Source organism: Scyliorhinus torazame, chromosome 2 (genome assembly GCF_047496885.1).
Source record: "Scyliorhinus torazame isolate Kashiwa2021f chromosome 2, sScyTor2.1, whole genome shotgun sequence".
Lineage (NCBI taxonomy): Eukaryota > Metazoa > Chordata > Chondrichthyes > Carcharhiniformes > Scyliorhinidae > Scyliorhinus > Scyliorhinus torazame.
In genome coordinates, this window is record NC_092708.1 from 98,858,712 (window position 1) to 98,880,124 (window position 21,413).

Here is a 21,413-nt window from a genome sequence, read left to right on the forward strand (position 1 = left end):
GTGCTTGTTTCCTTATGGGAGTGTATGACTTTTTCTTCTGATGCATTGAGTTGACAGCTGCTTGATTTCATGGAGCTGCTAAGAACCCATTAGTGGTGTCATTGAATTGAAACCGAACAGTCACTCCCAGCTTGAATTGTAATTCCAAATGTCTTCAATTGTTGTATATTTGCAACATGAGATTTTAATATCACATATTGATGAGGTCTGCTCCCTACATACTTGTTTTGCAGTAGAGATGGAAAAAATAAGCACAAGCTTATGTTTGAATTATTAAATTATAGAAATGTGGTTTTATGCAAATTGTCATTATGGAATAATCTTTGTGAAGCTAGTAATAAGTCCCTTGCAGTTTATTAATCAAAGCATCCAAGCAGAGTGCCACTAGTATTCCTGTGTCTTTTATACCAGAAATAATTACTTTGGTTTCTTTAGCAATTCCTACTTGTTCCAAATGGGGAAAAATCTGCAGGCTAAATCATTATGATGGGTAACAATTGACATTGTTTGATCAGAATGTAGGGTCTTTGGGTTGTATGCATGAGTGGCTGCCTTTATATTTGAATTGTTTCAAAATTATCTGCATGTTTAATATCAGAAAATAGTTTCAGCTTGGGAAACTTTAGATATATTGGAAAAACAGAACTAACTGTGAACCTAAATGAACAATTTTCTTGCTGGAATCATTAAAAGGAATGTCCTCAAATTAATAGATTGGAAACAACTGGCTGATGTTTCTTTTTAAATGTATTTGATGTTTTTTCAAAACTATGATTTCAAAGTGTAATTATATGAAAAATCAACAAAATTATGTTTTGTGGTCCCTCTAGCCATTATCTATGCAACCAACTCCGCTGTCATTTAAATATTTCTGCTTTCAAAAACATGAACCTGCTCCACCATTCAATAAGATCACGACTGATCTGATTGCAGCCTTAACTCCACTTCCTGCCTGTCCCCCATAACCTTTAACTCCCTTGACAGTCAAAAATTTGTAATATAGCCTTGAATATATATATTCAATGACCCAGCCTCCACTGCTCTTTGTCGAAGAGAATTCCAAAGACTAACAACCTTCTTGAGAGAAGAAATTTATCCTCCTATTGGTCTTAAATGGGAGACTACTTAATTTTTTAAATTGTGTCCTCCAGTTCTAGATTCCCTCTCGAGAGGGAACAATGTCTCCGCTCTACCTTGTCAAACCCCCTCTGAGCCTTGTGTTTTAATAAGATCGCCTCTCATTCTTTTAAACTCCAATGTGTATAGGCCCAACTGTTCAACCTTTCCTCATGAGACAACCCCTTCATTCCAGGCATCAGCCGAGTGAACCTTCTCTGATCTGTTACCAGTGCAAATATATCCCTCCTTATGGCACAGTGGTTAGCACTGGAGCCTCATGGTGCCAGGAACCCGAGTTCAATTCCTACCTCGGGTGACTGTGTGGAATTTTCACATTCTACCTGTGTCTGCGTGGGTTTCCTCCCGGGTGCTCCGGTTTCCCCCCACAATCCAAAGATGTGCTGTTTAGGTAGGTTGGCCTGCTAAATTGCTCCTAAGTGTCCAAAGGCTAGTTGGAGCTCCGGGGATAATAATAATAATGGATTGGACCTCGGTAGGGTGCTCTTTCGGAGCGTCGGTGCAGACTCGATGGGCCAAATGACCTCCTTCTGCACTGTAGGCATTCTGTTCTATGAAAACTGTACACAGTACGGCATGTGCACTGCATTGTTTATACACTCTGGAATCTGCCTTGTACTCTGACCCATGTAGTTGTATTAGTATGTGCACCCTGCCTTCCTGCTTGCACTTTCTTCTGTCTCCTGCTACAGAGAATGGCACATATGAGATGAGCATACATTTAAAAAAAAAGTATGATCATTACTATGTTGCTTTGAGCAAGCTGCATTGATGTGCAGATTACATTTAATGGGCGTTCGCTTTATTTATTTTATAGAATTAATGTACACTTGCAGCTTGCTTAAAAGTTGGTATTAATCTTTTATATAAAAAATAAAACCAAATTGCCATCTTTTGTGTTTTGGGCTGCTCTGTAGGTTAACTGAGTTCCAGCCTGGGTGTCTGTTGCACATTTGTTTGTTGAGGTATTCTACCAGCATTAAGTTAGTAAACCAGTTGTTCTGAGCTGAGAAAGAATGAAATATTGTCAAAATAAAATTGTGTTGTACCTATCTTTTTTTTTTAGTCTAAATCCAAATATGTTTCAAAAGAACACTTTCTAGATCAATTGCAAGGACTGTTTAATAAATAACTATAAATTTAGAATCCTAAAAATAACCAGAAACTGGTAAGTTTGTCTTGATCAGGCAAAATGTGCACACACTGGTATGTTTGCTGTAAGACATTTCATTTTCATTGAGGAAGGCACTTGGATTTATTTTTGATAGTTGGGTGGTGTAAAGGATAGATTAGCATTCTCTAGTTTAGTTCCAGTGGCTGAATTTTAAAGCAAGATTCCTCGATTTTATTCTGTTGATGAACTACTGGTAAACAAATAAAATCAATGACTGAGAGCCATTTGCTTACCTCCTGAAACTGTGTTCCAAACTGGGAAAATCATGTTTGGTGGGACAGAGGTAATCTTCGCTTATTGTAGGCAACGGGTTATTGTAGGCACTACTTATCAGTAATAGCTTGAATAACAGGCATTTCATATACTGTGTTTGTCTTTTGCTACATACCTTCAATGGCCTGTAACTGTCCTTGGATCTTCTGCAGAGAAATAAAAAAAATCAAACGGGTCAGCAGTTCTTGTGGGTACTTTCGCTGATCAGAATTTTGAAACTAGAAGAAACAGCCAGAAAACAGCTGCTATAATAATGTACCAGTATTTGATCACTGTCGTGTATCTTCAGTGTGATTTTTCTAATATTGATATTGGCACAAAATATTGAGTTGTCCTTATTTATGGGTATTGGGAATGTGAAACTGCTTAGCTGCAATGTAAAATGCTGATGAAGGAGTCCAATGTCTAGGACCAGTGCCCTGATCATAAATAGGACATCAAGTACATCACCCCTCAAGAGAGGCATCAGGTTAATTATTGCTGTCGCATTTTTGTGCACGGGATAATAGTGTTTTTACCTTGATTTTTTTTTTGTTCCTGCGTTTTCCACAAGCCCATACTCGTTAATCAAATGAGCACGACTCCTGCTGAGGGCAGAGGTTCATCAAATTGGCAGTTGGTTTGGTGTTAAAAACAGTGCTGAGGCTCTTAAAGGATGGGCATAAATAAATCTGAGGTCTTTGTATGCAAACCCTGGAGGTTAATACTGTATAATTCAATGTCCTTTCCCTGTTTTGTATGATTGATGTTTTTTTTAAGGATTTGAAGCAAGATGCAAACCTTCCAGTAGGTCATGAATGACACCTTCTGATTGGTCAAATTGTTAAATGGGGGGGGGGGGGGGGGGGAGGGGAGGCCTTGGAATATTCTGCAGAGATTGCTGATTTTCCCTGAGATCATTGTCATATTGCCTGTGCTGTTATAAGAACATCCAAGTGATTGACGTCTCCTGCTGTGATAATGGGGCCTGGTGTTTCAAATGCCAGTAGTTTTGCCTGTTAGTACTGCAGATTAATGCTGTTTGCACTCTTAACATAGCTAGCATGTATTACATGAATAAACTGCTGAGATTATGCTAAAAAAATAATATTGAGATTTGGCTGTGGGAGGAATGGTTTCTTAATAATTCAACAGCAGTTATAGAAAGTGTACTTCCATTTGCAGATTTTATAAAGGCTTGCACATCAAAACTGCAATAGGTAGCAATAGTTCTTATTGATCATGTTCGTTTAAGAATCTGGTCACTTCTGTCACACAGGCTTTCTTTTCTGCTGTGCTGGCAACATGGCTTCAATTTCAAATTAGTAATGTAGATTAAATGCACAAAGTGGCGCGACAGATTGTGGCGTATAGTGGAGCAGAACACATTCTATTGTAGTGAGTGGTCTTTTTTTTAAAAAAAAAACCATGATTATTTAAAAAATTCATAATCTTTATTCTTTGACTGGGACTGTACAGAAGAATTTCTATCCCTTGTTCAGTGCTGCTTTTATTGTCTTTCTGCCTGAAATTTACCTATTTTTATGTATGCAAATTGAATGAGCTAACGGAGTGGTTCCATTTTTATCAACAAACAGGAAACATTACTTTGACACCAAGATATATTAATTATTATTTATGAAATGCCTACCGTAGATATCAGTGTATAAATTGACCTTTGAAGCCTCCAAAAATAGGAGTCGACTTATACACAGTATAAAATGTGAACCACCGGTGTGGGTGAAAGCTATTTTGAAATACGAAAAGAAAGCGTAACATCAATAATTCATATCAAATTAATGTGGCATGGTTTATTTAATTAATTCTACAAAGATATATCGTTAACCACAATCAAAGTGTTTTAAAAGCTGTCAAATTTGTTGTCTTTGGCATCCACAAGAACACAAGAAATAGGAACAGGAGCAGACATTGTGGCCTGTCAAGCCTGATCCGCTATTCAAAAATATCATGGCAGGTATTGGCCTTCAATTCCACTTTCCTGCCTGCTTCCCATATCCCTTAATTCCCTAAGAAACCAAAAATCTGTCTATCTAGCATTAAATATATTCAACAATGGAGCATCTGCAATCATAGAACATAGAACTGTCGAGCACACTACAGGCCCTTTGGCCCACGATGTGCCAAACTAGTCTGAAACTAAGATCAAATCAACCTACTCCCAATCATTCTAGTGCACTCCATATGCCTATCCAATAACCGCTTGAAAGTTCCTCAAGTGTCCGACTCCACTACCATAGCTGGGAGTGCGTTCCACTCCCCAACCACTCTGAGTAAAGAACCTACCTCTGACATCTCTCCTATATCTTCCACCATGAACCTTATAGTTATGCCCCCTTGTAACAGCTACATCCACCCAAGGAAAAAGTCGCTGAACGTCCACTCTATCTATCCCTCTCATCATCTTATACACTTCAATTAAGTCACCTCTCATCCTCATTCGTTCCAATGAGAAAAGCCCTAGCTCCCTCAATCTTTCCTCATAAGACCTACCCTCCAATCCAGGCCGCATCCTGGTAATGAAATGAAAACCGCTTATTGTCACAAGTAGGCTTCAATTGAAGTTACTGTGAAAAGCCCCTAGTCACCACATTCTGGCGCCTGTTCGGGGAGGCTGGTACAGGAAATCTCCTTTTGCACGCTTTCCAATGCTTCCACATCCTTCCTATAACGAGGTGACCAGAACTGCACACAATACTCCAAATGTGGTCTAACCAAGGTCTTGTGCAGTTGCAGCATAACCTCACGGCTCTTAAACTCAATCCCCCTGTTAATAAATGCTTACAGGACTTCCGGTTGCGGCGATGACCAGCTAAGCCGCACGTTTCCGCACCTCCCGTTTCAACGGACTTTTGGGCTCTTATCGGGAGCCCCAACGGAAATTTTTTGCGGCCAAACCCAGTGTGAGGTGACAAAGGAAGGAGTCCCCCAGGGTGTGGAGGGAAAGGAGCGACAGTAGTGGCCAGATTACGGAGGATCCTTTGGAGCAGCGGCAGAGAAGAGAAGGGAGAAGCAAGATGGTGGCCGATGGGGCCCGGAACAGCAGGAGTTCCTCCGACGATGTGTGGAGGAGCTCAAGAAAGAGGTGCTGGCGCCGATGTTACTGGCAATCGAGGGACTAAAGGAAACACAAAAGGTCCAGGCGATGGAGCTCTGTGGAGTGAAGGCAAAGGCAGCCGAGAATGAAGACAAGATACAGGGCCTGGTGGTAAAAACGGAGATGCACGAGGCACTACACAAGAGGTGCATAGAAAGGCTGGAAGCCCTGGGGAACAGCTCGAGGAAGAACCTACGGATTTTAGGTCTCCCCGAAGGACCAGAGGGAGCTGATGCTGGGGCGTATGTGAGTACGATGCTCCATACTCTAATGGGAGCTGAGGCCCCAACGGGAGCAATAGGTCAGAAGGTGAGAGCGTTGAGGGAGAACTAGGGAATATGGACAGTGTGGCTCTGAGGCAGAGCAGACGGGGAGAAGTTGCTGAACACAGCGGGTCTGGTGGCCTGAAGTGCATATGTTTTAATGCAAGGAGCATTACGGGTAAGGCAGATGAACTTAGAGCTTGGATTACTACTTGGAACTATGATGTTGTTGCCATTACAGAGACCTGGTTGAGGGAAGGGCAGGATTGGCAGCTAAACGTTCCAGGTTTTAGATGTTTCAGGCGGGATAGAGGGGGATGTAAAAGGGGAGGCGGAGTTGCGCTACTTGTTCAGGAGAGTATCACAGCTATACAGCGAGAGGACACCTCAGAGGGCAGTGAGGCTATATGGGTAGAGATCAGGAATAAGAAGGGTGCAGTCACAATGTTGGGGGTATACTACAGGCCTCCCAACAGCCAGCGGGAGATAGAGGAGCAGATAGGTAGACAGATTTTGGAAAAGAGTAAAAACAACAGGGTTGTGGTGATGGGAGACTTCAACTTCCCCAATATTGACTGGGACTCACTTAGTGCCAGGGGCTTAGACGGGGCAGAGTTTGTAAGGAGCATCCAGGAGGGCTTCTTAAAACAATATGTAAACAGTCCAACTAGGGAAGAGGCGGTACTGGACCTGGTATTGGGGAATGAGCCCGGCCAGGTGGTAGATGTTTCAGTAGGGGAGCATTTTGGTAACAGTGACCACAATTCAGTAAGTTTTAAAGTACTGGTGGACAAGGATAAGAGTGGTCCGAGGATGAATGTGCTAAATTGGGGGAAGGCTAATTATAACAATATTAGGCGGGAACTGAAGAGCATAGATTGGGGGCGGATGTTTGAGGGCAAATCAACATCTGACATGTGGGAGGCTTTCAAGTGTCAGTTGATAGGAATACAGGACAGGCATGTTCCTGTGAGGAAGAAAGACAAATACGGCAATTTTCGGGAACCTTGGATGACGAATGATATTGTAGGCCTCGTCAAAAAGAAAAAGGAGGCATTTGTCAGGGCTAAAAGGCTGGGAACAGACGAAGCCTGTGTGGCATATAAGGAAAGTAGGAAGGAACTTAAGCAGGGAGTCAGGAGGGCTAGAAGGGGTCATGAAAAGTCATTGGCAAATAGGGTTAAGGAAAATCCCAAGGCTTTTTACACTTACATAAAAAGCAAGAGGGTAGCCAGGGAAAGGGTTGGCCCACTGAAGGATAGGCAAGGGAATCTATGTGTGGAGCCAGAGGAAATGGGCGAGGTACTAAATGAATACTTTGCATCAGTATTCACCAAAGAGAAGGAATTGGTAGATGTTGAGTCTGGAGAAGGGGGTGTAGATAGCCTGGGTCACATTGTGATCCAAAAAGACGAGGTGTTGGGTGTCTTAAAAAATATTAAGGTAGATAAGTCCCCAGGGCCGGATGGGATCTACCCCAGAATACTGAAGGAGGCTGGAGAGGAAATTGCTGAGGCCTTGACAGAAATCTTTGGATCCTCGCTGTCTTCAGGGGATGTCCCGGAGGACTGGAGAATAGCCAATGTTGTTCCTCTGTTTAAGAAGGGTGGCAGGGATAATCCCGGGAACTACAGGCCGGTGAGCCTTACTTCAGTGGTAGGGAAATTACTGGAGAGAATTCTTCGAGACAGGATCTACTCCCATTTGGAAGCAAATGGACGTATTAGTGAGAGGCAGCACGGTTTTGTGAAGGGGAGGTCGTGTCTCACTAACTTGATAGAGTTTTTCGAGGAGGTCACTAAGATGATTGATGCAGGTAGGGCAGTAGATGTTGTCTATATGGACTTCAGTAAGGCCTTTGACAAGGTCCCTCATGGTAGACTAGTACAAAAGGTGAAGTCACACGGGATCAGGGGTGAACTGGCAAGGTGGATACAGAACTGGCTAGGCCATAGAAGGCAGAGGGTAGCAATGGAGGGATGCTTTTCTAATTGGAGGGCTGTGACCAGTGGTGTTCCACAGGGATCAGTGCTGGGACCTTTGCTCTTTGTAGTATATATAAATGATTTGGAGGAAAATGTAACTGGTCTGATTAGTAAGTTTGCAGACGACACAAAGGTTGGTGGAATTGCGGATAGCGATGAGGACTGTCTGAGGATACAGCAGGATTTAGATTGTCTGGAGACTTGGGCGGAGAGATGGCAGATGGAGTTTAACCTGGACAAATGTGAGGTAATGCATTTTGGAAGGGCTAATGCAGGTAGGGAATATACAGTGAATGGTAGAACCCTCAAGAGTATTGAAAGTCAAAGAGATCTAGGAGTACAGGTCCACAGATCACTGAAAGGGGCTACACAGGTGGAGAAGGTAGTCAAGAAGGCATACGGCATGCTTGCCTTCATTGGCCGGGGCATTGAGTATAAGAATTGGCAAGTCATGTTGCAGCTGTATAGAACCTTAGTTAGGCCACACTTGGAGTATAGTGTTCAATTCTGGTCGCCACACTACCAGAAGGATGTGGAGGCTTTAGAGAGGGTGCAGAAGAGATTTACCAGAATGTTGCCTGGTATGGAGGGCATAAGCTATGAGGAGCGATTGAATAAACTCGGTTTGTTCTCACTGGAACGAAGGAGGTTGAGGGGCGACCTGATAGAGGTATACAAAATTATGAGGGGCATAGACAGAGTGGATAGTCAGAGGCTTTTCCCCAGGGTAGAGGGGTCAATTACTAGGGGGCATAGGTTTAAGGTGAGAGGGGCAAAGTTTAGAGTAGATGTACGAGGCAAGTTTTTTACGCAGAGGGTAGTGGGTGCCTGGAACTCACTACCGGAGGAGGTAGTGGAGGCAGGGACGATAGGGACATTTAAGGGGCATCTTGACAAATATATGAATAGGATGGGAATAGAAGGATACGGACCCAGGAAGTGTAGAAGATTGTAGTTTAGTCGGGCAGTATGGTCGGCACGGGCTTGGAGGGCCGAAGGGCCTGTTCCTGTGCTGTACATTTCTTTGTTCTTTGTTCTTTGTTCTTTTTGGGCCCCCTGGAAGTGGAGGGAGCGTACCGGGTCCTCGTGAGAAGACCAAAGGCAGGGGAAACACCAAGAGCAATAGTGGTGAAGTTCCATCGCTACAGGGACAGGGAGATGGTTCTGAGCTGGGCTAAGAAGACACGGAGTAGCAAGTGGGAGAACGCGGTGATACGTGTGTATCAAGACGAGTGCGGAGGTGGCGAGAAGGAGGGCGAGTTTCAACCGGGCCAAGGCGGTGCTCCATAGGAAGAAAGTCAAATTTGGGATGCTGCAGCCGGCGAGATTGTGGGTCACATATCAGGGCAAACACCACTACTTCGAGACGGCGGAGGAGGCATGGACGTTTATTCAGGAAGAGAAATTGGACTAGACTTGAGAAATTGCCCGGAGAGGGGTAGCAAGGTGGTGGCACAGAAATGTAAAGTGGGGAGAGGGGAGGGCTAATGTATAATAATGTTGGACGGGGAATTTTTCTCCCCCCGATGTGGGGGACATGAAGAAATGTGGGCGCCGGTGGAAAAGGGGACAGGGAAGGGGAATGAGGGAACTGCGCCATTAGGGGAGGGGCTGAGAGGAAGGCGCGGGTATTTTCCCGCGCTATGGAAACTGGCGGAAAAAAGGGCGCAGGAAGGAAGGCAGCCTCCCACGCAGGGAGGTCAAAGGATGAACGGGGGAAGCCGAGGTCAGCCAGAGTTAGCTGACTTCCGGAAGCAATAAGGGGGGAGTAATCAAGCTAGAGGGGGATCTAGGGGGGCTGGGGAGGGAGGGGGGGATTAACTGGGTCGCTGCTGCTGAGAGTAAGGGGGAGCTGATACGAGACGAGGTGGTCGGGACGGGAGGGCGCCGTCTGGGGGACAGACGGGTGCGTGAGACCTGGGTGAGGAGATGGTTTAAAAAAGGGGATGGCTAGTCGACGAGGGGGGGTGGTAAATGGCCCCCCAACCCGGCTGATCACGTGGAATGTGAGAGGTTTAAATGGGCCGATTAAGAGGGCAAGGGTGTTTGCGCACTTAAAGAGACTGAAGGCGGACGTAGTTATGCTCCAGGAGACGCACCTGAAGTTGGCGGATCAGGTTAGACTCAGGAAAGGATGGGTGGGACAGGTATTCCACTCTGGGTTGGACGCGAAAAACAGAGGGGTGGCAATACTGGTGGGGAAACGTGTATCGTTCGAGGCTAAGACCATAGTGGTGGATAGTGGGGGCAGGTATGTGATGGTGAGTGGCAGATTGCAGGGTGAGGCGGTTGTGCTGGTGAACGTATATGCCCCAAACTGGGATGACGCGGGATTCATGAAGCGAATGCTGGGACGTATCCTGGACCTGGAGGTGGGAAACTTGTTAATGGGGTGGGACTTTAACACAGTGCTTGACCCAGGGCTGGACCGGTCCAGATCCAGGACCGGGAGAAGGCCGGCAGCGGCCAAGGTGCTTAAGGGGTTCATGGAGCAAATGGGGGGAGTAGATCCGTGGAGATTCGCCAGACCGATGGGTAAAGAGTTTTCCTTTTTCTCCCACGTCCACAAGGTATATTCCCGGATAGACTTTTTGTTTTGGGAAGGGCACTGATCCCGAAAGTGGCAGGAACGGAGTACTCGGCCATAGCCGTTTCAGATCACGCCGCGCATTGGGTGGAGCTGGAACTAGGAGAGGAAAGGGACCAGCGCCCACTCTGGCGATTAGACATGGGACTACTGGCGGACAAGGGGGTATGCGGAAGGGTGAGGGGATGTATCGAAAGATACCTGGAGGTCAATGACTATGGGGAGGTCCAGGTGGGAGTAGTATGGGAAGCGCTGAAGGCGGTGGTGAGAGGAGAGCTGATTTCCATCAGAGCCCACAAGGGGAAACAAGAGGGTAAAGAAAGAGAGAGATTAGTAGGGGAAATTTTGAGGGTGGATAGGAAGTGTGCGGAGGCCCCAGACGAAGGGCTATACAGGGAAAGACGAAGATTACAGACGGAGTTTGACCTGCTGACCACGGGAAAGGCAGAGACACAGTGGTGGAAGGCACAGGGGATACAATATGAATATGGGGAAAAGGCGAGCCGGCTGCTGGCCCAACAACTTCGGAAGAGGGGGGCGGCGAGAGAGATTGGTGGAGTTAGGGACGAAACGGGAAAGATGGAGCAGAGAGCAGGGAAAGTGAACGAGGTGTTCAAGACATTCTATGAGAGGCTGTACAAGTCCCAACCCCCGGAGGGGAAAGAGGGAATGAGACACTTTTTGGACCAGCTAGAGTTCCCGAGGGTGGAGGGGCAGGGGGTGGCAGGTCTGGGGGCGCAGATTGAGGTGGATGAGGTGATCAAAGGAATTGGGAGCATGCAAGCAGGGAAGGCCCTGGGACCAGATGGGTTCCCGGTGGAATTTTATAGGAAATATATGGACCTGTTGGCCCCGCTTTTGGCGAGAACCTTTAATGAGGCTAAGGAAAGGGGGACATTACCCCCAACAATGTCGGAGGCGACGATATCGCTAATCCTGAAACGAGACAAAGACCCACTGCAGTGCGGGTCATACAGGCCCATCTCCCTCCTAAACTTAGACGCCAAACTGCTGGCCAAAGTGATGGCGACAAGGATAGAGGATCGTGTCCCAGGGGTGGTACATGACGACCAGACAGGGTTTGTTAAGGGGAGACAATTGAATGCCAATGTACGAAGGTTGCTGGGGGTGATGATGATGCCCCCACTGGAGGGGGAGGCAGAGATAGTGGTGGTGATGGATGCAGAGAAGGCATTCGATAGGGTGGAGTGGGACTATTTGTGGGAGGTGCTGAAGAGATTTGGGTTCGGGGAGGGGTTCATCAGATGGGTTAGACTCTTGTACGCGGCCCTGGTGGCAAGCGCCGTTACAAACGGGCAAAGATCGGGATATTTTCGATTACATAGGGGTACAAGACAAGGGTGCCCCTTGTCCCCGTTACTGTTCGCGTTGGCAATTGAACCATTGGCCATAGCGCTGAGGGACTCTAAGAAGTGGAGGGGGGTGCTTCGAGGGGGAGAGGAACATCGAGTGTCACTATATGCAGACGATTTGCTTCTATATGTGGCGGACCCGGGAGAGGGGATGCCAGAGGTAATGCAGATATTCAGGGAGTTTGGAGAGTTCTCGGGATACAAATTAAACATGGGAAAGAGCAAACTTTTTGTGATGCACCCCGGGGAACAGGGCAGGGGGATAGATGCTCTGCCGCTGAGGAGAGTAGCAAGGAATTTTCAATACCTGGGGATTCAGGTGGCCAGGAACTGGGGAACCCTACATAAACTTAACCTGACTCGATTGGTAGAGCAGACGGAGGAGGACTTTAAGAGGTGGGATATGGTGCCCCTGTCATTGGCGGGCAGAGTACAGGCGGTTAAAATGGTGGTCCTCCCGAGGTTTCTTTTCATGTTTCAGTGCCTCCCCATCCTGATTACAAAGGCCTTCTTCAAAAATTAGACAGGAGCATTATGAGCTTTGTGTGGGCGGGAAGGACCCCGAGGGTAAAGATGGGGTTCCTGCAGCGCAGTAGGGACAGAGGGGGATTGGCACTGCCGAGTCTGAGTGACTACTATTGGGCCGCCAATGTGTCGATGGTCTGTAAGTGGATGAGGGAAGAAGAAGGTGCGGTGTGGAAAAGGTTGGAGATGGCGTCCTGTAAGGGAACGAGCCTAAAAGCGCTGGTGACGGCGCCACTACTGTTGTCCCCGAAAAGGTACACCACAAACCCAGTGGTGATGGCGACCTTGATGATCTGGGGGCAGTGGAGACGACATAGGGGAGTGATGAGTGCCTCGGTGTGGTCCCCGATAAGGAATAACCACCGGTTCGTCCCGGGGAGGATAGATGGGGGATTTCAATGTTGGCAGCGAGCAGGAATTAGGAAGCTGAAGGACCTGTTTGTGGACGGGACGTTTGCGAGTTTGGGAGCATTGGAAGAAAAATATAAGTTGCCACCAGGGAATGCTTTCTGATACATGCAAGTGAGGGCATTTACGAGGCAACAGGTGAGGGAATTTCCGCGGCTCCCGACGCAAGGGGTCCAGGATAGAGTGATTTCGGGGGCATGGGTTGGAGAAGGTAAAGTGTCCGAAATATACAGGGAGATGAGAGATGAGGGGGAGGCGATGGTAGAGGAGCTGAAGGGAAAATGGGAAGAGGAGCTGGGGGAAGAGATTGAGGGAGGGGTTGTGGGCAGATGCCCTAAGTAGGGTAGATTCCTCGTCCTCGTGTGCCAGGCTTAGCCTGATTCAGTTTAAGGTTCGACATAGAGCGCATATGACGGGAGCAAGACTGAGCAGGTTTTTTGGGGTGGAGGACGGGTGTGGGAGGTGCTCGGGAAGCTCGGCGAACCACACTCTATGTTCTTGGAATATCATAGAATTTACAGTGCAGAAGGAGGCCATTCGGCCCATCGAGTCTGCACCGGCTCTTGGAAAGAGCACCCTACCCAAGGTCAACACCGCCACCCTATCCCCATAACCCAGTAACCCCACCCAACACTAAGGGCAATTTATCATGGCCAGTCCACCTAACCCGCACATCTTTGGACTGTGGGAGGAAACCGGAGCACCCGGAGGAAACCCACGCACACACTGGGAGGATGTGCAGACTCCGCACAGACAGTGACCCAAGCCAGAATCGAACCTGGGACCCTGGAGCTGTGAAGCAATTGTGCTATCCACAAGGCTACCGTGCTGCCCTGTCGTGTCCGGCACTGCATGAGTTCTGGGAGGGTGTGGCAAGAGTGATCTCAAAGGTGGTGGGGGTCCGGGTCAAACCAAGCTGGGGGTTGGCTCTATTTGGGGTTGCAGAAGAGCCGGGAGTGCAGGAGGCGAAAGAGGCCGACGTCTTGGCCTTTGCGTCCCTAGTAGCCCGGCGAAGGATTCTGCTTGTGTGGAAAGAAGCGAAGCCCCCGGGCGTGGAGGCCTGGATAAACGACATGGCAGGGTTCATAAGACTGGAACGAATAAAATATGCGTTAAGAGGATCGGCTCAGGGGTTCACCAGGCGGTGGCAACCGTTCCTTGACTATCTCGCGGAACGATAATGGAAAAACAGAAAAGACAACAGCAGCAACCCAGGGGGGAGGGGGGGGGGGGAGGATTATTCAGTGTTCTTGCTTTTTCTTAGTTAGTTGTTGATATTTGCTTTTTGTTTATTTCTTTTTCCATCTGTTAGTTTAATATATTATTTAAATAACTAATGTATATTCCTTTATTAAGTTGTAAAAACGGAAAATCTTTGTTTGAAAAACTTCAATAAAATATATTTCATAAAAATAAATGTTTACACACTATAGGCTTTCATCACGGTTCTATCCACTTGGGTCGCAACTTTCAGAGATCTATGGACATGAACTCCGAGATCTCTCTGCTCCTCCACATTCTTCAGAACCCTACCGTTAACCCTGTAATCAGCATTCAAATTTGTCCTACCAAAATGAATCACCTCACACTTACCAGGGTTAAACTCCATCTGCCACTTTTCAGCCCAGCTCTGCATCCTATGTCCTTTGCAGCCTACAACAGCCCTCTACATTATCCACTACTCTACCAATCTTGGTGTCATCAGAAAATTTACTAACCCAACCTTCAACTCCATCATCCAAGTCATTGATAAAAATCACAAATAGCAGAGGACCCAGCACTGATCCCTGTGGTACACCGCTGGTGACTGGGCTCCAGGGTGAAAATTTACCATCTACCACCACCCTCTGTCTTCTATGTGATAGCCAGTTACTGATCCAATCGGCCAAATTTCCCTCTATGCCTTGCCTCCTTACTTTCTGCATGAGCCAACCATGGGGCACCTTATCAAACGCCTTACTAAAATCCATGTATACGACATCAACTGCTCTACCTTCATCTGTATACTTAGTTACCTCCTCAAAGAATACAATCAAACTTGTGAGGCAAGACTTACCCCCCACAAATCCGTGCTGACTATCCTGGATTAAGCTGTATCTTTCCAAATGATCATAAATCCTATCCCTCAGGACCCTTTCCAATAATTTACCCATGACCGAAGGGAGACTAACCGGCCTATAATTCCCAGGGTTATACCTATTCCCTTTCTTGAACAAGGGGACAACATTTGCCTCTCTCCAGTCATCTGGCACTATTCCTGTAGACAGTGAGGACATAAAGATCAAAGCCAAAGGTGCTGCAATCTCATCCCCCGCCTCCCAAAGAATACTAGGATATAACCCATCAGGCCCAGGGGACTTGTATATCCTCAAGCTTCTTAAAATTTCTAACACATCTTCCTTCCGAATATCAACCTCCTCCAGCCTGTATCGCACTATCCTCCTCAACAACGTGGCCCCTCTCCTTTGTGAACACTGAAGAAAAGTATTCATTTCGGGCCTCTCCTATATCTTCAGACTCCATGCACACATTCCCACTACTGTCCTTGACCGGCCCTAACTTCACCTTGGTCATTCTTTTATTCCTCACAAGTGTAAAAAGCCTTGGGTTTTCCTTGATCCTACCTGCTAAGGACTTCTCATGCCCCCTCCTAGCTCTCCTAAGCCCTTTCTTGAGCTCATTCCTAGCTATCTTGTATCCCTCAAGTGTCCTAACTGAACCTTGTTTTCTCTTCCTTACATCCTCTTGACAAGACATTCAACCTCTTTTGTAAACCATGGTTCCCTCACTCGATCATTTCCTCCCTGCCTGACAGGAACATACATATCAAGGACACACAGTATTTACTCCTTAAACAAGCTCCACATCTCAATTGTGCCTATCCCTGATGCTCCCCAATTCTTGCCTAATCGCATCGTAATTGCCCCCCCCCCCCCAGTTATAAACCTTGCCCTGCCGTATGTTCCTATCGCTCTCCATTGCTGTAGTGAAAGTCACCGAATTGTGGTCACTATCTCCAAAGTGCTCTCCCACAACCAAATCTAACACTTGGCCCGGTTCATTACCCAGTACCAAATCCAATGTGGCCCTGCCTCTTGTCGGTCTATCCACATATTGTGTGAGGAAATCCTCCTGCACACACTGGATAAAAACAGCCCCATCCAAACTATTCGAATTATAGTGGTTCCAATCAATATTTGGAAAGTTCAAGTCACCCATGACAACTACCCTGTGACTACCGCACCTGTCCAAAATATGCATTGCAATCTTTTCCTCCACATCTCTGTTACTGTTTGGGGGCCTGTAGAAAATTCCTAACAAGGTGACTGCTCCTTTCCTATTTCTAACTTCAGCCCACACTACCTCAGTAGACAGATCCTCCTTAAACTGCCTTTCTGTAGCCATTATACTATCCTTGATTAACAATGCTACTCCTCCACCTCTTTTACCACCTTCCCTAATCTTACTGAAACATCTAAACCCCGGAAAGTCCAACAACCATTCCTGCCCCTGGTCAATCCACGTCTCCGTAATGGCCACAACATCGTAGTCCCAGGTATCAATCCATGCTTCAAGCTCACCAACCTTATTCCTGATGCTCCTCGCATTGAAGTAGACACACTTCAAACCACCTTCATGCCTGAAGGTCCACTCTTGTGACCTTGGTACCTTCCCCAGTACTGCACTACCCTCAACTTCCTGAACTCCAGCAACGCTATCTCCTGGACTATAAATCAGTTTCCCATCCCCCTGCCAAATTAGTTTAAACCCCCCCGAAGAGCTGTAGCAAATTTCGCTCCCATGATAATGGTGCCCCTCTGGTTCAGGTGTAAGCCGTCCTGTTTGTACAGGTCCCACCTTCCCCAGAATGTGCTCCAATTATCCAAGTAACTGAAACCCTCCCTCCTACACCATCCCTGTAGCCACGTGTTTAACTGCACTCTCCCTGTTCCTCACCTCGGTAGCACGTGGCACTGGCAGCAAACCAGAGATGACAACACGGTCTGTCCTGGCTCTCAGCTTCCACCCTAGCTCTCTAAATTCCTGTTTTACATCCCCGTCCTTTTTCCTACCTATGTCGTTGGTACTGATGTGTATCACGACTTGTGGCTGCTCCCCCTCCCCCTTAAGGATCCTGAAAACACGATCAGAGACGTCACGGACCTTGGCACCCAGGGGGCAACACACCAACTGTGAGCCTCTTATCGTTGCCACAGAACTGCCTATCTGTACCTCTAACTATAGAGTCTCCAATAACTAATGCTCTCCTGCTCTTTCCCCCCCCCCCCTTCCCTTCTGAGCCACAGGGACAGACTCCGTGCCAGAGAGGCCACTGACGGTGCCCCTCACCTCGCACATCCTGCAGGAGGAACATTGCACTGCCCTCTCTGCCATCCCTTCCATTTATCCACTTAACAATTACAGCGAGGAAAAAAAAAAGCTTACCTGATTTTCACACGCCCCGCAGGTTAGAGGTGGAGGGAGGAAAAGGAAAGAAAAGCTTACCTCACCACAGTCTTTTTTTTTTTTGGTTAGAGGAGGAGAATGGGTGGGAGACACTACCTGTGTAGTGTCTCGGGTTTAGCCACTGCCCATATTAGTTCTAGAAACTCACCCAACAGCAGCTTTCCACAATTCACTCCCTGGAACAGCCAATCAGCATCGCCGCTCTGCCGCCCTCTGCAGGATCCTCTCTGGGTAGAGAATACCAAAGAGTCACAACCCTTTGAGTGAAATAATTTCTCCTCATCTAGGTCCTAAACGATTGACCCCTTATCTTGAGACTATGCCCCTGTGTTTTAGACTGTCCGACGAGCGGAAACAATCTCTCAATATCTAAACTACCAAGCCTCTTCAGAGTTTTGTAGGTTTGAGTGAAACTGCACCTCATTCTTCAAAGCTCCAGAAAATAAAAGCCCAGTTTTCTTACCCTCTCGTGATAGGACCTTCATCCCAGGGACCAATATAGTGAAGATACATACGAACATACATAGAAAATTTTGAACTAGGAACAGGAGTAGGCCACTCGACCCTTTCAGCCTTTTCCGCCATTCAATCAGATCATAGTTGATCTGACTGCAACCTCCTGACTACAGCAGGTAACCTTTCGCCCCTTGTTTACCTCCTCTGCCTTGAAAACATTCAAAGACTCTGCTTATGCTGCCGTTTGAGGAAGGGAGTTCTAAAGGTTCAATACCCTCTAAGAGAAAGTAATTCTTCCCACCTCTGTCTTAGATGGGTGATCCCTTATTTTTAAACAGTGACCACCTAGTTCTCAATTCTCACACAAGAGGAAACATCCTCTCCACACCCACTCTGTCAAGACCCCTCAGGATCTTATATATTTCAATCAAGTTGTTTTTACTCTTCCAAATTCCAGAGGATGGAAGCCTAGCCTGTCCAATCTTTTCTCATAAGATAACCTGCCCATTCCTAGTATTAGTGGTAAAATAAAAAAATACTGCAGATGCTGGAAATTTTAAAGAAAAACAAAGTGCTTGGAAGACTCAGCAGGTCTGGCAGCATCTGTAGAGAGACGTTTTAAGTCCATATGACTCACATCGTAAAGACTCGAAATGTTGACTCTGGTTCTATCTTCACAGGTACTGCCAGACCTGTTGAGTTCAGCATTTTCTGCTTTTATATTAGTTTAATAAACCTCTGAACTGCTTCTATTGTGTTTACATCCTTCCTTAAATAAGGAGACCAATACTGTACACAGTATTTCAGATGTGGTCTCATCAGTGTCCTGTACAACTGAAGCATAACCTTCCTACTTTTGTACTCAACTCTCCTCTTAAAGAAACAATAACATTCTATTAGCTTTCCTAATTGCTTGCTGTATCTGTGTACTAACCTTTGGCGATTCATATACTAGGACACCCAGATCCTGCTGAATCTTGGAGCTTTGCAATCTCTTGCCATTTAGTTCATGTGCTTTTTCTAGTCTTCCTGCCAAAATGAACAGATCTTTGGGCAGCACGGAGGCACAGTGGGTAGCACTGTTGCTTCACAGCTCTAGGGTCCCAGGTTCGATTCCCGGCTTGGGTCACTATCTGGGTGGGGTCTGCACATTCTTGCTGTGTCAGAGTGTGTTTGGGGGAGGGGGACGATCCCTCACGATACGAACTGGATCAGGCTCATGGGTCGTGGAGGCCAATACCAAAGGCAAGTGAGCCACCCAGAGTAGTAACTGTTTGTTTCCTTAGGTACAGCGTGAAGGAGAAGGTCTTGTGCTGGGCAAAGCAGAAGCGGGTGGTGCAGGTGGGCTGGAGCTGGTATACGCATATACCAGGACTTTACGGTGGAGTTTGCGAGGAGGTGGGTGGCCTTCAGCCGGGTGAAGAATGCACTGTACAACAGCAAGGTGCAGTGCGACATAGTGTATCCAGCTAAGTTGAGGGTGATGTACAAATCCAAGGACTTTTATTTTGGGATGGCAGAAGCGGCGGAGGGGTCTGCGAAGGTAGAAGGACTGTGGCAGAATTGAGAAGTTGGACTGAGAAGCGGGTCTTGTACCGATGTAGCCTCATGTAACGTTAGTAACTTTATTTTGTCACTGTATGTTGGTGCATGTACTAAATGTGTTGATGTATATTTGGACACGGGAATAGGTGGGACTTTCATTTGCAATGGTGGTTCTTTGGGGCTTGGGTGTGTATGCTGGGGTTGTGTGTTAAAGGGGATTTCTTTATTTTCCGGGCAAGGGGATGGAGACCCAGGCCCGGGGGGGGTGGGGGGTGGGGGGGGGGGGGGTGAGTGTGTGTGTGCGTGTACGCGTGTGTATTTTGAACAAAATGTGAAAATGGAGAATCAAAATATTTTTTTAAATGTAAGCCTTTTTGTGACAATTATAATAATTATTACTCACTTAACCTATTTATGTCCCTTTTGTAGCCTCCTTGTATCCTTTTCATTATTTACTTTCCTACCTTTTTAAAAATAAATTGAAGAGTACCCAATTAATTTTTTCCAATTAAGGCGCAATTTAGTGTGGCCAATCCACGTACACTGCATATCTTTGGGTTGTGGGGATGAACCCCACGCAAACACTGGAAGAATGTGCAAACTCCACACGGACAGTGACCCAGAGCCGGGATCGAACCTGGGACCTCGACGCCGTGAGACAGCAGTGCTAACCACTTTGCCACTGTGCTGCCCTTTTTACTTTCCTACCTACCTACTTTGTATTGTCAGCGAATTTCACAACCATACCTTCAAACCCTTCATTATAGTCAATTATATAAATTGTAAAATATTGAGGACCTAGCACGGATTCTTGTGGCACACCACTCGTTATATCCTGCCAACCAGAAAAAGACCCATTTATGGCTACCCTCTGTTTCCTGTTAGTGGGACAGTATTCTATCCATGCCAATCTTACCCCTATACCATTAATTTTTATTTTCCGCAATAACCTTTGATGTGACACCTTATCAAATTTCTTCTAGAAGTCTTAAGTACAGAACATCCACCGGTTTCCCTTTATTCACAGCACAGATGATTCCTTTGAAGAACCCAGATAAGTTGTTAAATGTGTATTGCCTTTCAGAAATCCATGTTGACTCTGCTTGATTACCTTGAATTTTTCTAAGTGCCCTGCCTTAACATATTTAATAATAGCTTCTAACATTTTGCCTGTGTCAGATGTTAAGCTAACTGGCTAACATTTTGCCTGTGTCAGATGTTAAGCTAACTGGCCTGTAGTTTCCTGCTTTCTGACACACTCCCTTTTTGAACAAAATAATTTATTTAAAAAAAATTAAATTCATTTACGGAATGTGGGGGTCACTCGTTGGGTCAACATTTATTGGCCATCCCTAGTTGCCCTTCAGAAGGTGGTGCTGAGTTGCCTTCTTGAACTGCTGCAATCCTTTGAGGTGTAGGTACACCACTGTGCTGTTAAGGATTTTGCCCCGCGACCGTGAAAGAACAGCGATTATATTTCCAAGTCAGGTGGTGGGGTTCTCAGGAATCTGCGGCTGTTGTCCTTCTAGATGGTCGTGGCTTTGGAAGGTGCTGTCTCAGGAACCTTGGTGAGTTACTGCAGTACATCTTGTAGATGTTAAACACAGCTGCCACTGTTTGTCGGTGGTGGAGGGTTTGAATGTTTGAGAAGGAGGAACAATTAAGCGGGCTGCATTGTCCTGGATGATGTCGAGCTTCTTGAGTGTTGTTGGAGCTGCTCTCATCCAGGCAAGTGGAGAGTATTATATTTGCTATTTTCCATCCAATCTAATGGTACCTTGCCAAATCCGGCGAATTCTGGAATATTAAAAACAAGCTGGATTCTCCATTCCCCTAGCCGCATGTTTCTCGGTGGCGCGCTGTTCATTGGAGGCAGGATTCTATCTTCCCTCCACTTGTCAATGAGATTTACCATTGAAGCCACCCAACGCCACAGGGAAACCCGGGGGCATGAGTGCGCTGCCGGTGGGAAAAGTAAATTGCAGCGGCTGGAGAATGCCGACCAAAGCATCAATTATCTCACTAGCCACTACTTTTAAAACCCTAGGATGAAATCCATCAGGACCCGGTGATTTGTCAGTCCACAGCTCCAACAGTTTGCGCTATAGCACTTGCCTAATGATTAT

General features: G+C 46.5%; 1 protein-coding gene and 1 long non-coding RNA gene across 9 annotated transcripts in view; one reads left to right on the plus strand and one right to left on the minus strand.

The window, feature by feature from the left end:
- LOC140389981 (uncharacterized) overlaps positions 1 to 21,413 on the minus strand; it is a 222,113-nt gene that overhangs the window by 186,346 nt on the left and 14,354 nt on the right. For 2 of the 3 annotated variants that reach the window (XR_011934530.1, XR_011934528.1), the window contains exon 2: positions 2,700 to 2,730. This is a non-coding gene — a long non-coding RNA (uncharacterized lncRNA). Of the gene's footprint in view, positions 1 to 2,699; positions 2,731 to 17,434; positions 17,514 to 21,413 lie in introns of all 3 variants that reach the window. The other variant, XR_011934529.1, reaches the window with a different exon arrangement.
- baz2ba (bromodomain adjacent to zinc finger domain, 2Ba) overlaps positions 1 to 21,413 on the plus strand; it is a 603,362-nt gene that overhangs the window by 3,654 nt on the left and 578,295 nt on the right. The gene's annotated exons all lie outside the window — the stretch shown is intronic.